We start from the raw sequence: 8,537 nt of genomic DNA, 5'->3' as shown, positions 1-8,537 counted from the left end.
CAAAAAAACAAATTCCAGCACCAATGAGAGATAGCTCACCACTGACTGTAATTCCAGTTTCAGATGATCCGATGCCCTCTTCTGGTCCCTGATGACACCAGCAGATCTATACACATACACATACACAAAATAAATAAAACAAAATAAAGCTTTTTTAAAAAACATATTTAGTGGCACAGCTTTCTTGGGAGGCAGAGGCAGGTGAATGTCTGTGAATCTGAGATGAGCATGAATGGTCCTACATATAAAGTTCTGGGCCATCCAGGGTTGTACAGTGAGATCCTGTCTCAAAAATACACACACACATACATACATACATACATACATACATACATACATACATACAATACTCAGCCATGCTGGCCCATACCTTTAATTCCAGCACTCAGGGAGGCAGAAGCAGGCAGACTGATGTGACTTCGAGGCCAGCCTGGTCTATAAAGTGAGTCCAGGACAGCCAGGGCTACATAGAGAAACCCTGTTTGGAAAACCCAAAAAAGAAAAAGAAAGATAGCTGACAAGCTTAACCCAGAGCATGATGCCCTGGGTTCCATCTCCTGTGTCACAAAAACAAACAAAAACCAAACTAGAGAATAGACGAGTCTTTCAAGAACGGAAGTCAGGGGCCGGGCGTGGTGGCGCACGCCTTTAATCCCAGCACTCAGGAGGCAGAGGCAGGAGGATCACCGGGAGTTCGAGGCCAGCCTGGTCTACAAAGCAAGTCTAGGACAGCCAAGGCTACACAGAGAAACCCTGTCTCAAGAAGAACAGAAGTCAGGTATAGTGCTACAAGCCTTCAACCCCAGCACTCAGGAGGCAGAGGCAGGCGGATCACTCTGAGTTTGAGGCCAGCCTCATCTTATATAATATAAGCTGAGCCAGGGCTACACAGTGACACCCTGTTTCAAAAATGATGAAGAGGAAGAAGAATTTGAAAAATTGAAAATAAAGTCGCCATGGAATCCTGTTGAGTGATTATTAATATTTAATATTGATTTATTATTTTATAAATCAACAGCTACTCCTTGGCCAGCTATATACCCAAATAACCGCACAGGGAGACTGGGATCTATTTAACTAGCCTAGAACACATTACTGAGCAACAATTACTCCATCCTAAACCTCCAAGAGAGTATCACTTCCTCCCATTCAGATTTCCCACATTATACTTGCTTTTTACTTATGTCCTAGGTCCAGTTCATTTCTCCTGGTGTTTCCCAGGGCATCCCTCCTGTCCTATTTTTGCTCAGCTTTGGCTGGTTGGCTTTTATTGGCAATACAGAGAACAAATGGTGACAAGTTTCCACAAACTTGAGACAGAGATACTTAGAATAAACATCACAGTGCAGTGTCCTGACTGAAACCAGATAATGGGGTAGAGAAATCAGCATTTGAATGAACAAGGGTGAACTGTAGACAGTCCAAGAACATTACGGCACCAGAATCCAGTGGAAAGTGGAAATGTGTGTGAGGGTGGGGCAGGGTGGGGGAGGGAGAGAGAGAGAGAGAGAGAGAGAGAGAGAGAGAGAGAGAGAGAGAGAGAGTGCATATACAGTTGTTGTGATTTGTTTTAATTTTACCTTGGAAAAAGCCACCAGATTTATTATCTTGCACAGTAAAAGTACACTTAAATTTATTCATCCACGGACTCTCCATTCTCTTTGCTTTTTATTCTGTATTGTTTGTCTTATTTTGCTGTTGTTGTCATCTTAGTCAGGTTCTCAGTATGTAAGCTGGGCTGTCCTCATGCTTGAAAAGATCCCCCTGCCTCGGCCTCCCTCGCTGTGGAATTGCAGGTGTGGCCAAACACACTTGGCCTGTTTCTCATTGCTCTGCACCATGAACCTTCAGTCTTTTTGGTGGTGGTGGTGGTGGTGGTGGTGGTTTGATGCAGGGTCTCTTGTAGCCTTAAACTCAATGTATAGCTAATAATGGCCTTAAACTTCTGGTGCTCCTACCTCCATTTCTCCAGCACTAGGTTTTGTAGGTGTTCTGTGCCATGCCCAGCCATAGACCTTCACTCTCATAAATATTTTACAAAATCTCTCAAAACCAACAAAAAACCTCAGATATTACCGGTTAATTAGGACAATTGTCATCCATGTGAATTCAACTAAATCTCAGGAACTTAAGACATTGAATTTTGCAAATAAGAAAAATGTGCAGGTTTTTCTGTTTGTCTTTGTTTTGTTGGTTTTTCAAGACAGGGTTTCTCTGTGTATCCTGGACTCACTTTGTAGACCAGGCTGGCTTCGAATTTACAGTGATCCTCCTGCCTCTGCCTCCCAAGTGCTGGGATTAAAGGTGTGTGCCACTACGCCCGGCAAGTGTGCAGAGTTTAAGCCATCTTTAGCCGAGTTATCAACAACGTGCAAGCTAAGGGACTCAGTAGCTCAGGGAAGGGAAACAGCCGTGGCAGCTGACTTCCGTCGTAGCCATGTGCCATCGTTAGTAGAACCAAAACACTGCTGCTTTGGTATGATGCCCAAGATTAAAATTATCTCCTGTGAACCGGAGAGGACACTTTTTCTGTGCTGTGCTCAGTTGGAGAGGTCCCGGTGTAAAATTGCCCGAGCCGTTAGTAACACTGTTCTGCTCCTCATTGGCATGGACATCCAGGCGGGGACTCCATAACCCCAGGCCCTAACGATTCCTCAGTCCTCCTCCTGCTGAAAGTCCGTTCCTGCGAATGCTCTCATCGATGCTACCAACCAGGAATCAGCAAAACAGGAACTCGGCTGCGCTACATGCTGGTGGAGTTCTGCCAGAACCCGAAGGCCACGCCCTTGGAAGTAGGAGAGTGACTCCTGCAGGATGCTTAAAGGACGAAAGGAGTCATAGCAAGGCTGGCAGAGCCCCCACGATGCTTTGAGACCCATCAGTTAGCTCTTCCAGTACAAACACATCACCCAACTCTCTCTAGACACTCACCTGCCAGCAGAAGTGAAGCCGAAGTCGGCTTCAGGCTCGTCGCCGTGTTTTGTACCCAGAATCAGTTGTCTGGGAACTACCGCTAGTGTTGGTCCACGAGTCCCACTCGTCTCAGACATAACTGAGTTCTCCTCAGTGGCTTCTGGAGCCCTTCCCTGCCACTACACCGATCCACCTGCCATACCTGTGTCTAAAGAAGAGTTCAGAGCTCCTCCTCAGAGCTCCAAGCCCTGGATAAAATTTAAATATAAATGGATCAAACCTAACTTCTCCCAGAAAGACCTGAGTCCTGCCAGCCAGTGGTGGCACACACCTTTAATCCTAGCACTTGGCAATGGCAGAGGCAGGTGGATTGCTGTGAGTTCGAGGCCAGCCTGATCTACAAAGTGAGTCCAGGACAGCCAGGCTACACAGAGAAACCCTGTCTCCAAAACAAAACAAAACAAAATACCTGAGCCCTAATTTGTGCCTAACCATGCCTTTCTTTTACACTTACATTACCTAAAAGCAGCTTTAGAAATACTGACAAAAATAACATTCACATTAAATTTTCAATTAAATTTAGATAATTTACTAAAATGCCGTTCCACCGTCTGTGCCTGCATGTATATACATGCGGCACATGCTTACAATCTCAGCACTAGGGAGATGGAGATGAGTTGAAAGCCAGCCTCAGCTATCTTAGTAGATTTGGAATAAGGCACTATCTCAGATGCCTGTGGCCTGCCCACCTGAGTCTGAGTTCTGGGACCCACAGGGTGGAGAGAACCAACTTCTAAAACTTGAACTCTGACCTGCACACAGGTGACATGGTATGTGTGCAAGAGAACAGACACATGCGAATAAATAAGTAAGTAAATATAAAATCAAAAAGAAGGAAACTGCACTAAGCTTCCAGCTATCAGGAAAATGAGCAACAATGAGGGCTGGCAAGGGAACATGGGGGGAGGGGTCTACAGTGTGGGTAGAGTTGTAAATCGCTCCAGAACCAATCTGGGTGCTTCCTTAAAAATACAAATAGAGGGGGCACGTTTCCGGTGCTGGCAGCCGGAGTTTAAGACCTGGCTTCTGAAGGGGGACCATGGCCACCAGTGAGCATACCTTCATTGCCATCAAGCCTGATGGCGTCCAGCGGGGGCTTGTGGGTGAGATCATCAAGCACTTCGAACAGAAGGGGTTCCGCCTCGTTGGCTTGAAGTTTGTTTATGCAGGCTTCAGAGAACCTTCTCAAGGAGCACTACATCGACCTGAAGGACCGCCCCTTCTTCTCCGGCCTGGTGAAACACATGCACTCAGGACCAGTGGTTGCTATGGTCTGGGAGGGGCTGAATGTTGTGAAGACGGGCCGGGTGATGCTAGGGGAGACCAACCCCGCAGACTCCAAGCCTGGGACCATCCGAGGAGACTTCTGCATCCAAGTTGGCAGGAACATCATCCACGGCAGCGATTCTGTGGAGAGTGCAGAGAAGGAGATCAGCTTGTGGTTTCAGCCGGAGGAGCTGGTGGATTACAAGAGCTGTGCTCAGAGCTGGATCTATGAGTGACAGGAGGGCACCTGCTTTTCTGCCTACTTACCTCTGCTCTCACGGGCTGGGGACCAGTAACTCTAGATATTTCTGGAACTTCCTTTGACCTGGAAGGAACCTCTGGGAGCAGTGACTTCCTGTGCAGTGTTAAGTGCTAGCGGTGGATTAAAATGTTTCACCTCAAAAAAAAAAAAAAATACAAATAGACTTTGCATATTATCCGGCTGTATCACTCCTGGGTATGTGCCTGAAGAAATGAAAGTCAATACCACTAGATGCTCACCACTGCACTGGCCGCAACAAATAGTCATGAATTAGCCTAGATGCCCATCAACAGAGGAATGAATAAAGGAAATAGGTTAAGAATATGGAGTGGAGTATCATTCAACTCTAAGGAAAATAAAATTAAGTCATTTGGGCAGGAGACATGGCTGAGTGGTTAAGGGTACTTACCAGAATTGGCTCCCAGCACCCACACTGGATAACAGTGTTAACTCCACTTCCAGGGTACTAGATATGGTCTTCTAGCCTCTAAGATGTCCTGACACACGTGCTGCAGACACGCACACGCACACACACACACACACACACACACACACACACAAATAAATCTTAGTTGTTTTATAAATTTTGTATGTGTTTTGTAAGGCAATAGATGCAACTTCAGAGGCCCAGCTAAGTGAAATAAGCCAGACTTGGAAAGGCACATATCACACATTATCTCTCGTACATGAAATCTAGACATTTTTTTAGAACCACATACAATTGCAGTTGGTTTTTAGTTTAGTTTAGTTGGTTTTTTTTGTTTTGTTTTGTTTTGGGTTTGGTTTTGGTTTTGAGAGAGGGTTTCTCTGTGTAGCCTTGGCTGACCTGGACTTGCTTTGTAGAACCAGGCTGGCCTTGAACTCATAGAGATCCACCTGCCTCTGCCTCCCCAAGTGCTGGGATTACAGGCATATGCCACTGTGCCAGGCTTTAGTTTTATTCTTATACGAGCTAATAAAGGATGGAATACTCCGTTGATTTTTTTTTTCTGATGACATCTGTTAGTGGAAGCGGGATAGTGTGCAGTCACCCTCTAGCATGTGTTTGGTTTGTCTCTCTCTTTATGTCCTTGTGGTGTTTACTTTTCGAAATTGAGTGTGGCAATATTGTGTATGTATTTATAATTGTTTTATCTTCTTCATAGATTGTTCTTTGTATCGATATATAAAGGCCTTTGGTTTTTTTTCCCCTGGGTAATTTTGGCTTGAGCCTTTTCTGTTGGATACAAACACACCTACTCTTACTTCCATTCGGACTCTGTTTGTATGGAATGTCATTTTCTACCCTTTTACTGGCTGTCTCTGTGTCTTTTTCTAGGGAGGTGAGGTTTTTGTTGTTGTTGCTGTTGTTGTTGTTTTGTGTTTTGTTTTGTTTTGTTTTTCGAGGCAGGGTTTCTCTGTGTAGCCTTGGCCGTCCTGGACTCACTTTGTAGACCAGGCTGGCCTCGAACTCACAGCAATCCCCCTGCCTCTGCCTCCCGAGTGCTGGGATTAAAGGTGTGCGCCACCACGCCTAGCAGAGGTGAGTTTCTTGCAGGCAGTAAACAGTTGTATTTTATTTTTAAATCTAGTTATCCAGTTAGCATGTTTTAGTTGCAGGATTATGACAACATTACATTCAAGATTATTGTTAAAAGGCATATAGCAATTATTGAGTAAAATGCAGGTAGTTGGTTTTTGTTTTTTTTTTTTTAATCTGATCAGATCAATGTTGTATCATTCTTTAATTTTTAAAAAATGTATTATTAGGGGCTGGAGAGCTGGCTCAGTAGTTACAAGGGTTTAATTTTACAGCACGCACATCATAACTCACAACTGTCTGTAACTCCAATTCCAGGGGCTCCAACGCCCTCTTCTGGCCTTCATGGGCACCAGGTATGAATGTGGTACATGCAGGCAAAATACCCATAAGTATAAAAAATTTTAAAAGCTTTTAAGATTTATTTATTTTTATATATATGAGTATTTTGCCTGCATGTAAGTCTGAGCTCTATGTGTGTGCCTGATGCCCATATAGCCCAGAAGTGAGTATCAGATCCCCTGAAACTGGAGTTACAAATGGCTGTGAGCCACCGTGTGGGTGCTGGGAACCTAACCCAGGACCTCTAGAAGAACAGCCAGTGTGCTTAACCTCTGAGCCATCTCTCCAACCTCCTTTAGGATTTCTCTGTGTAGCCCTGGATACCATGGAACTCACTCCAAAGACCAGACTGGACTTGAACTCATGGAGATCTGCCTGCCTCTGCCTCTACCTCTGTCTCCCAAGTGCTGAGATTAAAGACAGGCACCTCCACATCTGTCCAGGTTCTCTCTCCTTAATTAGATAAAAAATAAAAATTATGCTGAGGGGGAGGGGAAGGGAGGGAGATTTTGCACATGCTACAATGTTCTTTAGGAAGACAAAGGACAGCTTGTATGAGTCAATTCTCTCCTTCATCCATGAGGGTTCCAAGTACCAAACTCAGGTATCAGTCTTGATGGCAAGTTCCAGCCCCTAATATTGTCTCTTTAATTAGATTGGTTAGTTCATTTATCCTTGCTCTAAATGCTGAGATATGGGGCTGAAGAGATGGCTCATCGATTAAGAGCATAGGAGTTCAGTTCCCAGCAACCACATGGCAGCTCACAACTGTATATAATGCCTGTTCCAGGGCATCTGATACCCTCATACAGACGTACATGCATGCAAAACACCAATGTACATAAAAATAAAAATTAATAAATCATAAAAAAGTTTTTTAAAAAAATAAATGCTAATGTATTTTGGCTTAAATCTACCATCTTGCTATTTGTTTTCTTTTATAAGATTTATTTATATTTATTTTATGTGTATGAGTGTTTTGCCTGAAGGTATGCAAATGTACTTTGTGGAGTGAGGAGCTAGAAGAGGGTGCCAGAGTCCCAGGAACCGGAGTTAGGGATGTTTGTAAGCTACCATGTGGCTGCTGGGAACTGAACTCCATCCTCTGCAAGAGCAGTAAATGCTCTTAACCACTGGACCATCTTCCTAGACACGACCCCCCACCCCCACCTCACCCCCCCTTCTTTGCTTTGTCTTCCTATTCTCTTGTTTTATAAATCTCCCCCCGACCCACCATTTTGTTTATTTTGTTTTGAGACAAGGCTTCATTACATAGCAAAGGCTGACCTGGAACTCACTACATAGACCAGGCTGACCCCAAAGTCACAGAAATCCGTAAGCCTATACTTGGCAATATTTTAATTAACCGGTTAGTCTTACTTTTTGTACTTCCCGCTTTTATGTTTATATGTTCTTACATAACTATTTAAATGTTTAACTGAGAGGTTGCAAAATACATTCTTATTTTATTTTGATATTTTTCAATAGAATTTGCAGCACAACACAGGCTGGCTTGAAACTTTTGATCCTCTGGCTTCAGCCCAGTTGCTGAGCTGAGAGGCTTGTACTGCCACACTCTGCTCCTCCTTCTCTTCCTCCTCCCTCTCTCTCTCTCTGCTGCTGGGCTGCTGCTTCTCTCTCTCTCTCTCTCTCTCTCTCTCTCTCTCTCTCTCTCTCTCTCTCTCTCTCTCTCCCTCTCTTCTCTTCTCTCTCCTCTCTCTCTCTCTCCTCTCTCTCTCTCCTCTCTCTCTCTTCTCTCTCTCTCTCCTCCTCTCTCTCTCTCCTCTCTCCTCTCTCTCTCCTCTCTCTCTCTCTCCTCTCTCTCTCCTCTCTCTCTCTCCTCTCTCCTCTCTCTCTCTCTCTCTCTCTCTCTCTCTCTCTCTCTCTCTCCTCTCTCCTCTCCTCTCTCTCTCTCTCTCCTCCTCTCTCTCTCTCTCTCCTCTCTCTCCTCTCTCCTCTCTCTCTCTCTCTCTCTCTCTCTCCTTCCTCTCTCCTCTCTCTCCTCTCTCCTCTCTCTCCTCTCTCCTTCTCTCCTCTCTCCTCTCGGTCCCCTCTCTCTCTCTCCTCTCTCGCTCTCTCTCCTCTCTCTCTCCTCCTCTCTCTCTCTCTCTCTCTCCTCTCTCCTCTTCTCTCTCCTCCTCCTCTCTCTCTCGCTCTCTCTCCTCTCTCGCTCTC

At 45.0% G+C, this 8,537-nt stretch overlaps 1 pseudogene; it reads left to right on the top strand.

The window, feature by feature from the left end:
- Positions 1-3,972: 3,972 nt before the first annotated feature.
- LOC127211351 (nucleoside diphosphate kinase A-like) lies at positions 3,973-4,634 on the top strand (annotated as a pseudogene).
- The last annotated feature ends 3,903 nt before the right edge of the window (positions 4,635-8,537 follow it).

This window comes from Acomys russatus, chromosome 29 (assembly GCF_903995435.1).
Source record: "Acomys russatus chromosome 29, mAcoRus1.1, whole genome shotgun sequence".
NCBI lineage: Eukaryota > Metazoa > Chordata > Mammalia > Rodentia > Muridae > Acomys > Acomys russatus.
Note: the sequence above shows the minus strand (reverse complement) of the source record. Positions and strands in the feature narration are given on the sequence as shown.